The sequence below is a fragment of the Panthera uncia genome, chromosome A2 (assembly GCF_023721935.1).
Source record: "Panthera uncia isolate 11264 chromosome A2, Puncia_PCG_1.0, whole genome shotgun sequence".
NCBI classification, from domain to species: Eukaryota; Metazoa; Chordata; class Mammalia; order Carnivora; family Felidae; genus Panthera; species Panthera uncia.
The window spans coordinates 20,504,081-20,523,440 of record NC_064816.1 but is presented as its reverse complement, the minus strand read 5'-3'; the positions used below and the strand labels follow the sequence as shown (position 1 = coordinate 20,523,440).

The following is a 19,360-nucleotide window of genomic DNA, read 5'->3' as shown; positions in this document are numbered from 1 at the left end:
ATTTGCTGAGAAAATTGAATGAAAATTGATTTTTTAAAGTTCAGTGAATTAAAGAATGTGGGCATAAAGCTTTAACAACCTTTTAAATGACAGCAATTAACTTGATTTATATATGCAGGATATTTGCCTGGCTTATCCAGTCATTAAAACTTTAGTGATGAAAGCAAAAACAAAAGGTAACTGAAAATTATGTCAAGTGTGATTATTTTTTTTATTTCAACATGATTAGGATACCTTTTTGTATTAGCCATCTAGGAAGTTTTTGTTTTGTTTTGTTTTGTTTTTTCACTGAAGCAAGTACTTCAGCAATTTGCTTACTCTTCCCAAATGCCTTTTAATATATTCCTGTACATTTTCTTGTTTCTGCTTCTGAAGGAGAGGAGTTAGAAGTTGTAAGTGAATTCTTGTCGATTCTTCACAATGGCCTGTGTTTTTTATTGCAAGGATGTCTTTGTGATACAAAGTTGGGAACTGCCTAAGGCCTGTGGTAGTGATGTATGGGGCATAGTCCACTAAGTTCAAAGATTTTCTTGGGGATTTCTGGGTGGCTCAGTCAGTTAAGCATCTGACTTTGGCTCAGGTGATGATCTTGAGGTTTGTGAGTTTAAGACCCGCATGTGGCTCTATGCTGATAATGAGGAGCCTGCTTGGGATTCTCCCTCTCCCTCCCTGTCTTCCCCTCTCCCACTTGTGCCTGCGTGAGCACTCTCTCAAAAAAATAAACTTAAAAGAAAAAGATTTTCTTTTGTGAAATGGATTTCGCTGAATAATTGTTTTCTGTGACTAAGCCAGTCAGTTAACTAGCCAACAGCTAAGCTAGGTTTGGTTACTCTACTCCAAGATTCATAGCATCATTAGTTAAGACAGTAATTCATCACTTAGTAATTGATCCACTGGTTGTGTGTATGCCTTTTTTTTTTTTTTTTTTTTTTTTTTAGAGATTTTTTAGCTTTTACATGATCAACTGTTTAACTTAAACCTTGTTAAATTTTGAGAGTTGCAACTAAAGATGCAAAATGAGAAACAAAATACATAGGAAAGGTCATTTCCCCTTTTAATATTTGTTCCTTTGAATTTTAATTTTTCTCTTTAAAAATGGTTTTCCTGTCCGTAACTTGCTGCTTCTGTAGGGTACTTTTGCTTTCACAGTGGTGATAGACTGGGCTTAGCTACAGAACGAGGGTATGGATACAGACATCGTTTGACTTTAAAGTCTATAGAACAGGTGAACTCTTAAAACTTCATTGGCCTTTTTATTAAGACTTCATGTTATGCTCATGTTAAATAAATGAATATGATCCAAAAAGCAGACCATTATGTAGGCAGGTATTTTGTTTTTTTTTGTTTTTTTTGTTTTGTTTTTTTTTTTTAATTTTTTTTAACGTTTATTTATTTTTGAGACAGAGAGAGACAGAGCATGAACGGGGGAGGGTCAGAGAGAGGGAGACACAGACTCTGAAACAGGCTCCAGGCTCCCAGCTGTCAGCACAGAGCCCGACGCGGGGCTCGAACTCACGGACCGCGAGATCATGACCTGAGCCGAAGTCGGCCGCTTAACCGACTGAGCCACCCAGGCGCCCCTGTAGGCAGGTATTTTGAATGCCAAATATTTTTGTACATAAAAAGCACATGATCAGTAAATGGTGTAGCTTTGTTAGGGCAGGCAGTTATCTTTCTGTAAGTAGCATTTGTTACCTAACTGGGATGCTTTGCAATTGAAACAATATTTCTCCCTATACATAGTTGTTAAATTGGGCGAAGGTCTCTGGGGATTTTGGTTATGGGGAGATTTTGAACCATTATACTTCAGGGAGTGGGATTTTGATAGGATTCTGTTTCTTCAAGTGGTACTAGCCCCATTGGAAATGATTTAAAACAAAAAGGATGTGGTCAGGTTGTTGCCAGTTCATTTTTAAATTTTACAAAAGTGGGAGAGAGAATAAGAACAAAGACAAGTTATTAATAGAAAAATTATGACTTCACTGCAGAAGTTTTAACAAGTTTGGATGTAAACCTTTGCCTGTAATTCAGAGGCACCTGAAGATTTGTATATAATTAATTTCTAGTCTCTTATCCAAGAGGATGTTTTTAACCTTATTGAGCTCTCTTAGTCTTTAGGTGATCACTCAAGAGTGTAATTAAAAAACAAAAGATGTAGTCTTTATGTTGTGCTAAAAGATACTAAGTACTGAACTTTGTGGTTTGAAAGTTTGGTACCATCAGAGTCAGGCATTTGGCTGTGCAGGGAGAGGCTATGAGGTGGCATTTCTAACCGTGTTGTGTGTAGGTTTCTTTTTGACACTTTTGCTTAATCTCGAGAAAGGTTAGTTGCTAAACCGATTTGGCATAGGGCAGTTCAGAGTATCTGTTTGGTCTGGGAAAGTTGGTTTTAGTCTGAGATGACGTTTGGAGAGGGTCTTAGATGAGAGATGGAAGGTGGTTTGTCGGCAGTTGCAAGTGCAAGATAGTTAACGTACTTGGAGTGACAACATGAGACGGACGGGCAGAGAACTTTAGCAACTACTAAAATACCTCAAGAGTTTCTGATGCTGACGTTCAGTTGACAGTGTTAACCAACAAATATTTTGATTTGGATTCCAAATTATTTTTTTTACACTGAATAGTTTTGTTTTAATTTTTTAAAAGTTTATTTATTTATTTTGAGAGACAGAGAAAGACTGCACAAGCAGGGAAGGAGCTGAGATCAAAGAGCTGAGCCAAGATCAAGAGTTGGGGAGGCTCAACCAACTGAACCACGCAGGTGCCCCTGAATAGTTTTTTTTTTTTTCCATTTATTTATTTATGAGAGAGAGCGAGAGCACGTATGAGAGGGGCAGAGAGAGAGAAAGAGAGGGAGAGACAGAATCCCAAGCAGGCTCCACACTGTCAGTGCAGAGTCTGACGCGAGGCTCCATCCTATGAACTGTAAGATCATGACCTGAGCTGAAATCAAGAGTTGGGCGCTTAACCCACTGAGTCATCCAGGCACTCTGTTACCCTGGATAGTTTTTTCCTTTTACATTTTTTTAATTTTGAGAGAAGGAGAGAGAGCGCGAGCTGGGGAGGGACAGAGAAAGGGAGACAGGATCTGAAGTGGACTCTGTGCTGATGGCTGAGAGCCCAATGTGGGGCTTGAACCCACAAACCGTGGGATTATGATCTAAACTGAAGTCCGACTCAACTGACTGAGCCACTCGGGTGTCCCCCTCCTGCAGAGTTTTAAAAAAACATTTGAGGTGGTCGCTGTGTAGCATCTCCTCAGTGGTAAGGCTACCTATGAGCTACCTCTAGTTTTGCATTCTTTTCCCATCTATTTGTTGCCCACATTAGAGTGCTTTCTGGCTCTGAATTTTTACTAGTGGTCTTTCTAATGGGTCATTTCCTGTAAAGCATGCTTTCTCCATGTGAAAAACAATATATGGTAATTTGGAATCATAATTTTAAGGTACCATTTTGGCCCATTTTTGTTTGTGTGTAAATAAATAACTTCCTTGGGGTAATTGAATGAAGAAGACACAGAATCACTTAGCATGTCACCTGTCTAGAACATAGTGAACACAGTGAGGAAGTAAATCTTCATTATATTTAAAATTTTTAATTATTTTGCTTGTAAAATATACATAACATAAAATTTACCATTTTATTTTTTTTTTTAACGTTTATTTTTGAGAGAACATGTGCACAAGTGAGGGAGGGGCGGAGAGGGAGGGGAACAGAGGACCCAAAGTGGGCTCTGTGCTGTCAGTAGTGAGCCTGATGTGGGCCTTGAACTTACTAACCATGAGATCATGACCTGGGCTGACATCAGACGCTCAAGCTAATGAGCCACCGAGGTGCTCCCAAATTCACCATTTTATTTGTTTACTTTTTTTTTAATGTTTATTTTTGAGAGAGAGTGCGAGTGGGGGAGGGGCAGAGACAGAGGGAGACACAGAATCTGAAGCAGGCTCCAGGCTCTGAGCTGTCAGCACAGAGCTCGACACGGGGCTTAAACCCACAAACCATGAGATCATGACCTGAACCAAAGTTGGACACTTAACGTACTGAGCCACTCAGGTGCTCCCTTTTTTTAAAAAAATTTTTTTTAGAGAGAGAGAGAGAGAGAGAACAATTTTGAAGTGTACAATTCAGTGGCGTTAAATACATTCACGATGTTGTGCAGGCAGTTGTCACCACTATCCATTTCTAGAACGTTTCCCAAACTGAAATTCCGAGCCCACTGACAGTAACTCCCATTTCCCTTTCCCTGCCAGGCCCTAGCAAACACGATTCTATTTTCCCTCTTATGAACTTAGCTACTCTGGCCACTTCATATATGTGGAATCATACTGTTTTTGTCCTCTCGTGAATGGCTTGTTTCCGCATAGTGTCCTTGAGGGTCATCCATAGGTACTGTAGCATGTGCATCAGAATTTCTTTTTGAGGAAGTACATTTTTAAAAATGTATTTTCACAGCATGTAAAATAGAGGTCACAGAAACCTCTAGATTTCTACACTAGGACTCGTTTATCTTGCGTGGAAGAACTCTGTAGGTTGCCGGCAGAGCTGGGAGAACCAGGTCCTGACATACTTGGTTATTGGGATGCCAGAGACGGATGGAAGCAGACTGTGCCAACGGTGTAGAAGACGGGAAAGTGTAGAAGCAGGGGTTGCTACAGTCTGGGGTCTCACTTGGGTGGAACAGAGAGCCTTGTGTGTCTTAGGATTACATCTTACCGCGTAATCACGTGTTCACAATGTAGGTCTGGGTCAAAACATCTATCCAGAACAGTTAACCAAAAAAGTTTGCGTATTCAAAGTTGTAAATAGGCCTTCAGCTATCTGAGAGGCATGATTAGTCAGTGACTCATTGACCAGCTGTTCCGGTTAGTTGAGGTTTTGCCATATTTAACATCTCATTTCTGTATTCATGGAAAACTAGTGAGTTTTTAAAGAGGCTCAATAATCTACTTAATAATATTACTACATAAATAATGCTTTATATTTTAAATTTATTGTATTACTTTAACTTTGCATTTGTGAAATACAGATATCCAGTCATAGAGGGAAAGCAGGTTTGACAGAATTAAGGATTACACGTTGAACAGTTAGCACTTTCAGAATGGCTAAAGAGCTGTACATTTTTTCTTGTTGTTTTAACTCTTAATGTTTAAATGCCTGTATTAGTGTAGTAAACATGGGTGAGTCTACTGAATACTCTGTTACTGGAAAAGGGCAGATACTTTGGGGCATTTCTTGATCACCGCTCCTATGACTGCCTTCTTGACAAGGCTGCTTTTGATTATCTTTCTTGAAACCCTTGAAAAATTGACAATGGCATGAAGCCTGATTTCTTTTCTTTTCTTTTCTTTTCTTTTCTTTTCTTTTCTTTTTTTTTTTTTTTGGTGCCTTAACTTACTGCTCAGTTCTTAAGGAAATCAGAGTGGTTAGTTGCTTCCTAGAGTTAGTAAGGTTTTTCTGAATGTGTCAGTTTCTTTGACAGATACCGTCCCTAGGACACTAGTGAGCACCTCTTTTACACCATTCTCTCCCTATTGTGGGTCATTGGTGCTCCTGAATTGTCAGTTAGATATTTTGAAAAGCCCAATTTATACACCAGAGTCATTTTGTTAATTTTTTAAAATAAACATTGGTGTTTGTGAGTAAACTGTTAGACATTCTTTTTTTTTTTTTTCTTTTTTAAGTGAGCTTCCTGCCCAACACGGGGCCTGAACTCACAACCCTGAGATCGCGTCATATGCTCTACCAACCCAGCCAGCCAGGCGCCCCATCCTTTCCTTTTTTAAAAAAAAAAATTAGTAGATAGGTGTTCTTTCCAGGAGTATAGTTTCCTTTTTATTCGTTTTCATTTTTATTATTGAGCAAAATGGGCAGGAGTAGGTAGTCTGGTAACTAAAGGTAGAAATTTGAAAAACTTTGAGTGTTTTGTTGTTGTGATTATGGTCATTTATGATATTTGAACCCCTCAACTTCTCAATGTAATTAATGTTTATTATTTCCATTTTGTTTCCTTTTTTAAAATTTTTTTTTTTAACATTTATTTATTTTTGAGACAGAGAGAGAGAGAGAGCATGAACAGGGAAGGGTCAGAGAAAGAGGGAGACACAGAATCCGAAACAGGCTCCAGGCCCTGAGCTGTCCGCACAGAGCCCGACGCGGGGCTCAAACCCACGGACCGTGAGATCATGACCTGAGCCAAAGTCGGACGCCCAACCAACTGAGCCACCCAGGCGCCCCCCATTTTGTTTCCTTTTTAAAGCTGGTTTCCCAGTCTTCAATGATGAGTTATATTTACATTTAAAATGTACATAGTTTTTATTATTAATACAAATAACATTGTACATAAATTGGGAAACAGATCTGCTCCTAGATGCTACAGGGGTGGGAGGGTGCTTTTTCCTTAAGGGGCACGTAGGGTCTCCAGGGTGAACTGAGAGCAGCTTTAAATGACTCAGTTGTCAGATCCGGTTGCCAGTAGTGGGCATGACAAGGGAATGGAGAGTTGGGTGGGCTCTTGTGGCCTTCCCTTGTAGGGTGGATCTCCCTTTTTTGCAATGAGTGCTTGAGGAGGGTTGCATGACTCCTGCTGCCAGACCCAGGGCCTTAAGGCACTACAGGGTTCTGAAGACCTTGTCCCAATGTCCCCGCCCAGTCTTTACCCTCATCTTGGCTTCCTATTAACATGTCTAAAAGGAGCTCTTTCCAGAATACCTCTACTAGTGAAATCTTAGATTCTGGTGTGGTGTTTTTCTACAGCCTCCTCAGGAGGCTTCCATACGCCCCCATCTCATTGTGATCTCCTTTTTCTCTGAGTTCCAGCCCCTTCAGATCTGGACCCATTGTCCAGTCTTTCACTTGCTTCCTAGCCAGTACCCTTACTCTTACTCCCTTGCCCTTCTGTAGCCTCTGCTTTGTAGAAAACCATTTCTAACCAGTCTAGCCTGTGCCCTCTCTGTTATCGGACACAGGCTATTGCAAATTCAGGGTCTCCTCCTAAAGTGGCCCTGTGTGTGGATGGCCCCACAGGGTCCTGTCTTGAGGAAGACCCTTTTCTTTTTGCCTTCCATGACCTTTTCAGACCCACCCTTGTTTCTCTGTTTACAGCTCTTTTGGTGGATTCATCCACGTTTAGACCACCTAGCCCTCTTAAACCTTTCTGTTAAGCTTTGTATCCACATGTCCTTTACTGTCTGGACCTTTCCAATTTGAATGCCCCACTGGTCCCTCAAAAGGCACAGGTCCAAAACAATTCCTTATTCTACTCCAAAGCTGCCACTCTTCCAGTAGGCCTGTCTGCCGAGATCTCCTTGTCTACGTTCCTCCTCAGCGATGGTAGTAATGGTGTTTGTTTCATCGTGCGGCAGCTCTCCTGTGGAACTCAGTCTTCTTCAGTTACCAGCCTCTGACTTAAGAACGTTCATGCAATTCAGACTTGTTAGCTTTCAAACGTTTTTAAAGCTATGGAACCCTTTGTTCAAATGAAATCTTTCTAGGAAGCCTGATATGTAACCTAAATAAAACTAGAGGTCTCCTGGGGGAAGGGAGTAAAGGGCTAGCATCCCATCCTGCCCTGTTGCTTAGCCAGCCTCCCAGGGCTGCCCTCCTCCTCCCCCTCCCACCTCCTCCCCACTCCTCTCCTTCCTCCCCCTCCCACCTCCTCTCCACGCCTCTCCTTCCTCCCCCTCCTCTTCTTCCTCCCCCTCCTCCATCCTCCCCCCTCCTACTCCCTCCTCCCCCTCCCCTCTCCATCCTTCCCCCTCCTCCTCCCTCCTTTCCCTCCCCCCTCCTCCCCCTTCCCCCCCCCCCTCCTCCTCCTCTGGGCAGATTTGGCATCCGGCGCCTGGACTCTGTACAGGGAGCTTCTGCAGTTACTTCTAGTACTGCCCTGAGGGCACTCTGTGTGTTTGAAAATCGCTTTATGTTTTGCACCCACCTCTTTCCCATTGGTTTTCCTTTGGAAATTTTTAATTGTGACTGATAAACATAAAATTAGTGCCAGTGATGAATCTGCCAAGAAAACGGAAAGCCACTTTGGAAAGTGAAACTGGGTATTAAAAGAGCCAGCTCCTTAAATGCTGAAACCTTCAGAAGTGCCCAACGGCTTCTTTCAAAATTTACATGTCTCTTCTGACTGTACTTTTCTGTCTTTAAAGCTGCATTTCTATAACATGAACATTCAAGATAAACTTAGTTTAATTTTACTGTTTTTGTTTTGTCCCTTGACCAGTATAGCAGGTTTATTCAACCCACAGTGTTACTAAAATGTTAAGTATTTGTAGTGAAAAATGTAAACATTGTTCTATTGACTCCAAATGGTCCCCCCATCTTCCCTGCTCTCCAGTTAATCTGACACTGTGGCCAGATAGAGCTCTCTAAACAAATTTGATTTTATCATGGAGAACTCTCACTGCCAGTAGGGATGAAGTCCAAACTCCTCCGGAAAGCATGCAGAATCTTCGAAGAGCTCCTCTTGTGTGACCTGTCCCACTCATCTCCCTCTCTCTCACATGCTTCCCCCTGCTCCCAGCTGCACCGAGACCCTGCTCTTCTGCAAATCCTTTTCCATGGATGTCCCTCTGTCTAGAGTGTCCTTCCACTAACACAGCACTTCAGAAATGTCAATCTTGCGTGTACCACTTTCATGCTTTTTGCCGTATTCAATTACCATAATCACTTTTAATATTAAAAAATTGACTTTTGAATATTTGATTTTTAACTTAAATTTTATAAAGTATTATTACATTTAAAAATGAAAAATAATGAAATACAAGTAATAAATCTAATCAGTTTATTAAAATACTTCAGTAAGGTTTTCAACAAAGCCCTTTCTTCATACTTAAATATTTTTATTTTTTAAATTTTTTAAATTATTTTTTTAATGTTTATTCTTGAGAGAGACAGAGCATGAGTGAGGGAGGGGCAGAGAGAGAGAAGGAGACACGGAATCCGAAGCAGGCTCCAGCCTCTGAGCTGTCAGCACAGAGCCCAACACGGGGCTTGAACTCACAAGCCATGAGATCATGACCTGAGCCAAAGTTGGATGCTTAACCAACTGAGCTACCCAGGCACCCCCATACTTAAATATTTTTAAAACTAGGTACCTGATAGTAGATGATATTAAGGAATTGTTGATTATTTTTCCTTTTTCTTTTTTTTAGGTGTGCTAATGACATTGTGATTATATAGGAGAATGCCCTTATTCCTGGGGGACAGCAGCTGAAGCGTTTAGAGGTGAGGTGTCATGATGTCTCCAATACTTCCAGATAGCTCAGGAAGTATACATACATGTAGGTACATATACACAGATAAAGCTAATTGGGAAATAGTTAATCATTTTTGAATCTAAGTGGAGAGTATTTGGATTTTTTCTTTGAAAATTTTGACGAAAGCCTGTTTTTGTTTGAGATGGGGAGAGTATAAAAATGGCTGCGAGAAAAGTTGGTATTAATAAAAATTTTTAGGGGCACCTGGGTGGTGCTGTTGGTTGAGTGTCTGACTCTTGATTTTGGCTCAGGTCATGATCTCGCAGTTCGTGGGATCAAGCCCTGCGTTGGTCTCTGCGCTGACAGCATGGAGCCTGCTGGGGATTCTCTCTCTCCCTCTCTCTCTGCCTCATCTCTCAAAATAAGTAAATTAAAAAAAATAAAATAAAACAAGTTTTTAATCTCAGCTCATGACGAGTAACACACAGACACACAGACACACACACAGCACAGATCCACTTGTTGAAGTGACATGTAGACTTGCATTTTTGTGTGGCGGGAACACCACATAATTGAAGTTCTTTTTAAAAGATAATTAACTTTAAAATTGAGATATGGTTGATATATAGCATTGTATTGGTTTCAGGTGTGCAACACAGTGATTCAATATTTGTATATATTAGGGGATGATGACCACAGCAAGTCTAGTTAACATTCTTCACCACACACAATTACAAAGCTTTTTTTTGTGTGTGTGATGAGGACTTTTAAGATTTACTCTCTTAGCATATATGCAATACAGTATTATTAACTATAATCGCTGTGCTGTACGTTACATCCCAGGACTTAATTTATTTTATAATTGGAAGTTTGTGCTTTTGAAGTTTTTAATAAGATTTTATTTAAGCAATAGCTGTGAACTTACAGTTACAAGTTTTATGTGTTAACACCCCCCCCCCCCACCATCCCACCATAAAAATTCTATATAATATTCTTTAAAAGAAAGAGCCTTTACAGCCCCTACATTTTCTTCTGTCCCACCAGTGGCTTGGGTGTTGTGCAGAGTGGAATGCACTGAGGAAATCCCTGCTTGCCCTGTAAGACTCCAGTCGTGTGTGAGGTCTCCCTTCCTAGACTGCTCTTGGCCACATTAACTACCCTGGGTGCTCATGTGCTAGTATTCTACTCTTACAAATATTACAGTTGTAATTATGTATTCAGTGTTTCTCATCTCTACCAGAACGTGAGCTCAAGGTCAGAGACCGTGTTTTCCTCCCCATCAGTACCTCGCACAGCCTAGCAGAGAGCAGGCGGTGGGTAACTACGCCTGATGGAGGCACACAGGCAGCATTGCAGTACCATCGTCTGTAACATTTCTTTCCCCACGAAAATGCATTGTGTGCAAAACAAGAAGCTATCATGTTTAGTCAGATTCCATCTTGTCACTCCCAGGTTTAGAGCCTGCCAGTGACTTTCCGTAGTCATTACAGTAAAATCCAAACCCCTTTTGTGGCCTGTAATGCCTTTTGTGATTTGTCCCCTACCCGTCTCTGCCATGTTTCCACTGCTTTCCCATGTTTTTTCTGTCCCTCCAAGCACACCAAGTTTATTATAGTTAGTTCCTTTTCATCATAGGATGATAGGGGCTTCAGCTCAGGGGTGAAACTTGCTTCAATATCCTTACCTTCACTCCAGGTACTACTTTCATATGGCTGTTTGGTTTTCTTTATGGCATTTATCACTATATGAAATTATCTTATTTTCAGCTCACTTTTGTATTTAAATTAAAAAATTTAATTTATTGTATATGCTTTGAAGGCACACTGTAGAGAATATTAAAATCTACTCCAGTGATGTTTTTCCTTATTGCTCCTTGTGGGAGAACTAGACAATGCCCTGATGCATTGTTCTTGTATATACTATTGTAAACTTCATGAAGACAGGAACTGGGTCTTTTTTTTTTTAATTAGGTTTTTAATTTCAATTCCAGTGTAGTTAACAGAATGCTATATTAATTTCAAGGGCACAACACAGTGATTCAACACTTCCATACAACACCTGGTGCTCATCACAGCAAGTGCCCTCTTTAATCTCCATCACCTATTTCCCTCATCCCCTACCCCATCCCCTCTGGTGACTATCAGTTCTCTGTAGTTAAGAGTCTGTTTCCTGATTTGCCTCTCTCCCTTTCTCTCTCTCTCTTTCCCCTTTCTTGTTTGTTTTGTTTCTTAAATTCCACATATGAGTGAAATCCTATGGTATTTGTCTTTCTCTGACTGGCTTATTTCACTTAGCATAATACTCTCTAGCTCCATCCATGTTCTAAATGGCAAGATTCCATTCTTTTTTAGGGCTGAGTAATATTCCATTGTATGTACATACCACATCTTCTTTACCCATTCATCAGTCAGTGAACACTTGAGCTGCTTCTCTTAATGTGGCTTTTGTAAATAATGCTGCAATAAACACAGGGGTGCATGTATCCATTTCAGTTAATGTTTTTGTATTTTGGGGGTAAATACCCAGTAGTACAATTGCTGGATCATAGGGTAGTTCTATTTGTAACTTTTTGAGGAACCTCCATACTGTTTTCCACACTGGCTGCACCATTTGGCATCCCCACCAGCAGTGCAGGAGGAGGAATTGGGTCTGTCTTAACCAGCATGGCGTGCCTGCTACTGAGATAGTGCATGGCAAATACATCTATGTTAAATGGAGGTGTGAATAAACAACCAACCCGTAGATGATCTAGGAAGTCATTTTTTCCCCCAGAGTCCAGAGATTTTTGTACAGTGTTCTATAGTTTAATTCTGGATGTTCAGAATTTTTTTCATGAGAACTCAGCATTTTGCTGCTTAGAGTATCTATTTTGGTTAATGTTTTAGGTTAGCAAAATTTCTTTCCTTAACTTCATTGTCATTATTTCAACTTAGTATTTTTTCCAAGGTAACTGCACATCTATAGGTCTTCAACAAATATATTTCCATTAGTAAAAATCCAGTTGGAGGGCATTAGTTACAGTCATTTGCTTTACTTTTTCTGGTAGTAGTTGTAGAGGTGGTCAGCAGTCTGGTTCTGTGTGGGGGTGAGGTTGTGCCACCTGCCACTTCGTTTGCCCAGGTGTGACTGACTGATGAGAGCCTGTTACTGGCAGGTGTGTGAGCCCCATGCTGAGCTTCGGGATCAGACTGAGCGGATCCGCTGTCCTCTCACTGTTGTTAACTGAATCGGTGCTCTGGGGTCCCTGAGGCCAGGGAAGGCATCTGCAGAGGTGGAGGAGAGTTGGACATGCTTACTGAAGCTTTATCTGCAGTCCCTCTCCCCAGTCCTGCTTTGGAGAAGCTTTGGAAATTTTGAAGCTATAGGGAGAAACCCTCTAGTTTTTTTACTGAAGTGACTTTTGCTGGGGTGAGTAGGAAATTTGGACTCTTCAGAAATTCTAAAGTTCTTTGTAAGTTTAGAGATAAGAAGATCTTCGGTGAAACTGTTTCCTCATAAAATCTGATTAGAACACAATATTAACATATGAAATGTAACTGACTTTAGTTGTGGACTTACTAATGTATTTGAATCCTTTAAACTTTGGTTACATTAGAGCCAGACATTTAGGAGATTTTTGCATCTTGGTTTGAGAAGCAAGTGAAAAAAAAATTTTTTTTTAACATTATGGCAAGAAATTGGCTATGGCTTTGGAGGAGGAAGGTAGAGTGGACCTCTGTATATCCACGCCACACTTGTTTAAATAAATTCAAATTTTTCTGCAAAGAATTAGAGATGGATAAGAAAGAAGAGATTGTATATTATTATTTTTATTTTTTAAGATTTTATCATTGAGTAATCTCTACATCCAACATGGGGCTTGAACTCACAACCCTGAGATCAGACTCACATGCTCTCCAACTGAGCCAGCTGGGCGCCCTGAGATTGCTTTTAATAGCAACACTTTTTCTTCCATTGCTTTAATTTTATCATGATCACAGACTTAAGGACTTGTTAATTTTAACAGGGATACGTGTACCTAGTAAAATATTTTCAAATTGTGAAAAAGTGTACTCCTTTACTGAGACCCTCAGTCCCTTCTGTAGGCCACTGTTACTCCTACTTTCTTTTTTCTTTCCAGAAAAATTCTATTTGTATAAAAACATGTATTTCCCTACCCACTTAAAAAAAAAACAATTGGTAGGGCTCTTTTCATTTATTTTTTATTTTTTTTAAGTTTATTTCTATTTGTTTTGAGAGAGATGGAGAGCAAGCAGGAGGGAGAAAGAGAGAGGGAGATAGAATCCTAAGCAGGCTCTGTGCTAACGGCAGGCATGACCTGAGCCACAGCCAAGAGTTAGTGCTTTACTGACTGAGCCACCCAGTCGCACCGGTACCCTTCATTTAAAATATCTGAGGTATATCAAAGTACACAAAGCCCTGCCCATTCTTTTTTTTATATTATTATTATTTTTTAACATTTATTCACCTTTGAGAAACAGAGCACAAGTGGGGGAGGGGCAGAGAGAAATGGAGACACAGAATCTGAAGCAGGCTCCAGGCTCTGAGCCGTCAGCACAGAGTCTGATGTGGGGCTTGAACCCACGAACTGTGAGATCATGACCTGAGTCGAAGTCCAACACTTAACCGACTGAGCCACCCAGGCGCCCCCTGCCTCATTCTTTTAATGATTATCTAGGAGTCTGTTATATTGGATGCACCTTGTTCTTTTTCTTCCTCTTTTTCTTTTAAAGTAGGCTTCATGGGCGCCTGGGTGGTTCAGTCGGTTAAGCAACTGACTTCAGCTCAGGTCATGATCTCACAGTTCATGAGTTCGAGCCCCATGTCAGACTGTTCCAGTGTCAGCACAGAGCCCGCTTCAGATCCTCTGTCTCCCTCTCTCTCTGTTCCTCCTCTGCTTTCACACGTTTTCTCTCTGAAAAATAAATAAACGTTAGAAAAAATGTTTCTTTAAGAAAAAATAAAGCAGGCTTCATGCCCAACATGGGATTTGAACTCATGACCCCAAGCTGAAGAGTCGCATGCTCTACCTACTGAGCCAGCCAGGTGCTCCCAGGATGCATGTTAATTTATTCAGCCAGTTCCCTATTTGTATACATTTTGTGTTATTTCCAGTTTTTTAATGCTACAAACAGTACCATGGATTAATGATAACTGAATGTGCTTGGATTAAGATGAGCTTTGTAATATTTAAAGTTTTTTTCTGAGTTAGTGTATCTGTAGAAAAATGTTCTCCAACCCGTCCCTGTCCCCCAAATCCAGAGAAAAGAGGAAGTGGGTGCAGTGGAGTAAGCGTAGTAGGAGGCAGAGTCATGTAGAGGCCTTCTGCCTGCTCTGCCACTCTCCCCCCTTTCCCTGCTGCAGGAGAGGTGCTGCAGACTGAGTTCCTGAAGCGTCTGTAGATGTCCGTAGATGTCCATAGGCTGCTGACGTGTGGACCAGGCCTTTAGAGTCCAAGCCCTGAGTGCATGCTGCTTGTTACAAATTTAGATAATTTGTTTTGGTTTTTGGTTTTGAGACAATTGCAGCACCATGGATTGGCTAACAAATTATATCACTTTCTGGAAGTGTATTTGTGTTCCTTTGCTCGTTTGGCAGATATGTACCTAAATTAAAAAATAAAAACCAGTTGATTTTTATTTGAGCTACTTGGCAAGGAACTTTAAACATGATGCTTTGGTTCCAGTACAGTAATTTCTGAAGAAACTGAATTTGGAATGTTGATGCATTCTGTAGTTGAACCCCGTTCAACTCAGTATATCCCAGTAGTCCGAGTTCTTAGTTATGACACTTCAGAACACTACTCAGAGCACATATTCATACCCCCATCAGTGTCTCCTCTGTGTACTGCTGTTGCTTCTAAAATACTTTCCTCAAAACATGTGTGACAGTTCTTGGTAGTGTATTCTTTCTCTTTGCGTTCATACAGTCCTAGCCCGTGACTGTGTCCCGTGTTCAGAGGACGTGCACGCTGAGCCAGTGGCGGGCAGGTGGGCATGTGCTAGTGGTCTGTGAGCGTCATTGCTCTTGGCTGTAGTGATGGTCAGCCACCGAGGGTGCCCCTGGATGTTCCTGAGCCAAGTGTGTTTGCTCTGCTGTGGCCTTCTTTCTGCCACTTATTTTATGTTCTAGTGAATAGTTCTGACCTATGGAGGCAGGCAGAAGGCTGTGACTTGTAGACTTGGGTTGTGGCGAAGAAAGTGTCACACAGTATCAGATACTATGTCGGAAAGCAAGTTTTAAAGGTGCCTACAAGAAGGGATATGAGAAGTATAGAAATCAGTAGGTTAGTCAGATTCTTTATCTTGTGAAAGGCTTTGTAAGACCACAGGAGAGCCTGGTGAGTTGGACCATCGAGTGCTTAAAGAACAGGTGGCTTGAAGACATGTTTTCACTTGAAGAATTTGAAGGGCAAGCCAATTACTTGTGGACAATGCCTGATACATTTATACAGGGACTCTGCTTTAACGAGCTCTGAGATTCTTCCATTCATTCTTGTTGAAAAAGGTGCTCCCGATTGGCTAGTGCGCACCCTAGGACAAGTCCGAGGTACCTGAGGCAGAGGTAGGCGGATTTCTTTCTTTTGTGACGGTGGCAGTGCTCCTCCCTGGTGGCAGGAGTGTTATTGCTGCCGTAGAAAGTTGTATGTTTCCCCCTCAGTACTGAATCAGAGGTAACCATGATACCATGGCTAAATAGCTATGAAGTGTGAAGCATTAGTGTCAGGAGTTTCAGGAATGCCAAGTGGAGTGAGCTCCCTGCCCTGGAGAAGCTTACGGTTCTGTGGTAAGACATGCCACGGAATAGCTGGTGTTTAAGTGCTGTCAAAAGAGGTACAGAGTGCCTGCCGTGGAATGTATCTTGGCAGGGGTGTCGGAGGGGCTGATGTCTTACAGGGTATTGTTTTGGGAAGTCATTTTTGTGGGAGGAAAGGTCAGGGAATGAGTGATCAGTGAATACTTATTCATATATTGTATTGTTAGTGTAAGACTTCCTGATAAGCTAAATTTTTTGGTTTTTTAATGGAGGAAGTGCTCAGTGTAAAGAAGAAAATAACCCTGAACTTTTCCTTTAAAAATCCCTTTCCAAGCCTTTATCTTTAGCGCTGTTTCCTCCTAAAAGCTTTAACCCTGGTGAGATTCCTTCTAGCTCTTTCTCTTTGAAAGCAGTAGAGGAAGCAAAGAGCTAGCTCTAATGTTTCCTGGGCTGTTCACATCTGGAACTTAGGCCTACAGGGACCCACCTGGAATTGGAGGAGTGTGTAATAGTCAGGATATGGGGGTGGAGGGAAAACTCATCCTCTGGCTGTGAGCTTGCAGCTTGGCAAGAGTTATATTATGTCCTTAGTGGGCCCCAAACTTTGTACTTTATGTTATCTGTTGAGCTCCCGTATTTGCTCTTTAATTGCTGAGGGAGCTTATTATGTTGAGTGCTTATATGTGAATCATTTTAACTGTTTCGATTTATGGTTCTCATTTTGTGAATCTTCCCTTTCCAAAACAGGTTAATCTTAAACTTTTTTTTTATTATTAATTTTTAAAATAAACTAGTTTCGGTAGAATGGTAATAAGGGGACCACAAATGTAAGTTTATGTCAGCTGACTAGAGAATTTTGGTGGGGTAGGTTGTAGATGAAAAGAAGTGCCTGTTTGTTAAAGCTTGTTACTTTTCCTATTTATACTTTCTGGGTGTTTGTTTGTTTGCTTATTTATTTATTTATTTATTTAAAAAAAAAATTTTTTTTTAATGTTTATTTATTTTTGAGACAGAGAGAGACAGAGCATGAACGGGGGAGGGGCAGAGAGAGAGGGAGACACAGAATCGAAGCAGGCTCCAGGCTCTGAGCCATCAGCCCAGAGCCTGATGCGGGGCTCGAACTCACGGACCGCAAGATCGTGACCTGAGCTGAAGTCGGACGCTTAACTGACTGAGCCACCCAGCCGCCCCTATTTATTTATTTTTGAGAGAGAGAGAGAGAGAGAGAGAGAGAGAGAGAAGAGTAAGAGAGCATGCATGTGCATGGGGAAGGGGCAGAGAGGGAGAGAGAGAATCCCAAGCAGGCTCTGCACTGTCGGCACAGAGTCCGACTTGGGGCTCCATCCCACGTACAGTGAAATCATGGTCGGATGCTTAACGGACCAAGCCACCCAGGTGCCCTGCTATTTATACTTTTAAGTGCCTGTTTGAGAAGTAAATATTACCTTGGCAATTTGGTTTTTTTTCTGTTTTTAAGTTTTTAAAGTTTGTTTATTTTGAGAGAGAAACGGAACGAGTGGGGAAGAGCAGAGAGAGAGAAAGAGAGAGAACCTCAGGCAGTCTCAGTCTGATGGGGGGCTTGAACACACAAACCGTGAAATCATGACCTGAACTGAAATCAAGAGTCCGATGCTTAACTGACTGAGCCACCCAGGGGTCCCAGCAATTTGCTTTTATATGTGGTGATATTTGTAGTACTAATGGTCAAAAGTTAATTTTTCTTTAAATAATTTTAAACTTTATGCTTTCTTAGGAGTGATGAATTACATTTTGGGGCAGAACTTTCTCTAAAGGACTGCACATACGTCGCTGCTCCAGCCATCCATTTGGGGGCAAGCTTCGTTCCCACAACATAGCCCAACACCTTTAACAAGCAAAATCCATTTCTAAGTGTTGGCAATAATTGTTATAAAGCTTGTGTGCCAAAGCTGACTTCTCTTCTTTGGTTCTTACCTCGTCTCACTTCTGTTTATGAATGGGTCTGAACTAGTTTCCAGTCTCATGTTCAAAGCAGACCCTTTCAGCAGGGAGGACTATGAGTGGAGATAGTGGTGGCAGCAGTTCGCAAAAGCCCAGCATTACTTTGGGGCTGGACATAAGGGTTCTTTTGAGAGGCTGGAGTTACCAAGGAAAACTGAGAATGTGTTCAGGACCCTCACTCTTAAACATACAAGAAAGTAAAAATATATTTCAGAAATATTGCCATCCACTGTTAAACTATGTTTTGGTGCATGAAGAAAGACCAAGCTTCATTTATATCTAGGCTTTATTGCCTTCATCCAAAAATTAAGGGAATGGGACTTTCAGATTTCTTCTAGTTTTAAAATTCTTCACTGCAGGCGCTTGGTTGGCTGAATCACTTGAGCGTCTGATTCTTGACTTTGGCTCAGGTCATGATCCCAGGGTCATGAGATTGAACCCCACATTGGGCTCCCCACTGAGCGTGGAGCCTTCTCTCTCTCTCTCTCTCTCTCTCTCTCTCTCTCTCTGCCTGTCTCTGGCTCATGTGCGTGCTGGCGCTCTCTCTAAAAAAAAAAGAAAAATTTCTCATTGCTTTCTAGAAAATTTACATATGATTATTTTTCTCTTAGAACTATAGTTAATAATGGGGCACCTAGGTGGCTCAGTCAGTTAAGCGTCCAAATTTGGCTCAGGTCATGATCTCGCGGTTTGGGAGTTCAAGCCCCACATTGGGCTCTGGTGGGACAGCTTGGAACCTGGAGCCAGCTTCAGATTCTGTGCTCCCTTTCTTTCTTTCTATCCCTTCCTCTCTGTCTCTCTCTCTCTCTCTCTCTCTCTCAAAAATAAATATTAAAAAAAAATTAAAAGAAATTAGCTAATAAGGTAATACTTTAATCTGGTCAGCTAAATTTATAGGTACTATAAATTCTGTATTTCTATATTGATTCTTTACATTTGTATAAAAATATTATAACCGTATCATGTTATACATAGTTTTTCCCTGTGTTGACTATTGCAGAATGTTAATTTACAATTTAATTTTCTTTGGCTAAAGCTATTATATTCTCACTGGGTAGGAATCCTATAGGAATTTCTATTGTGTGAATTCCAGCAAGATTCACGGACCAGCCCCTGACTTTTTAAGGATCAGGTAGGAGTTCACAATCTATTCAGAATTTGCTCAGCGTCCTCATTGTCACCACCTTGGTCCTAGCTATCATCCAGTCTCCTTTGGACTGTTTCAGTAGTCTCCTAACTGGTCCCCTGCTTTCTGCCCTTGCTGCTTCCAAGTCTGCCCTTGACACAGAGGGATTCTGTTGACAGCTAAGTCATGTGATGTCACTCCTCTGCTCAGAATCTACTACTATAGCTAATGTCTTTATTGTATCCTACAAGGCTTCGTGGCCTACCCCCCCACCTCTCATACTTCCTCCCTTTAT

The 19,360-nt window shown here is 41.2% G+C and overlaps 1 protein-coding gene across 6 annotated transcripts in view; it reads left to right on the top strand.

Moving 5' to 3' along the window:
- Positions 1-19,360, top strand: part of SFMBT1 (Scm like with four mbt domains 1) — a 130,799-nt gene that overhangs the window by 5,616 nt on the left and 105,823 nt on the right. For 3 of the 6 annotated variants that reach the window (XM_049640697.1, XM_049640698.1, XM_049640693.1), the window contains exon 2: positions 9,159-9,231. The exons of 2 other annotated variants lie outside the window; for them this stretch is intronic. The gene's annotated coding sequence lies outside the window, so the exon portion shown is untranslated. Of the gene's footprint in view, positions 1-9,158; positions 9,232-18,997; positions 19,072-19,360 lie in introns of all 6 variants that reach the window. One more of the 6 variants, XM_049640695.1, reaches the window with a different exon arrangement.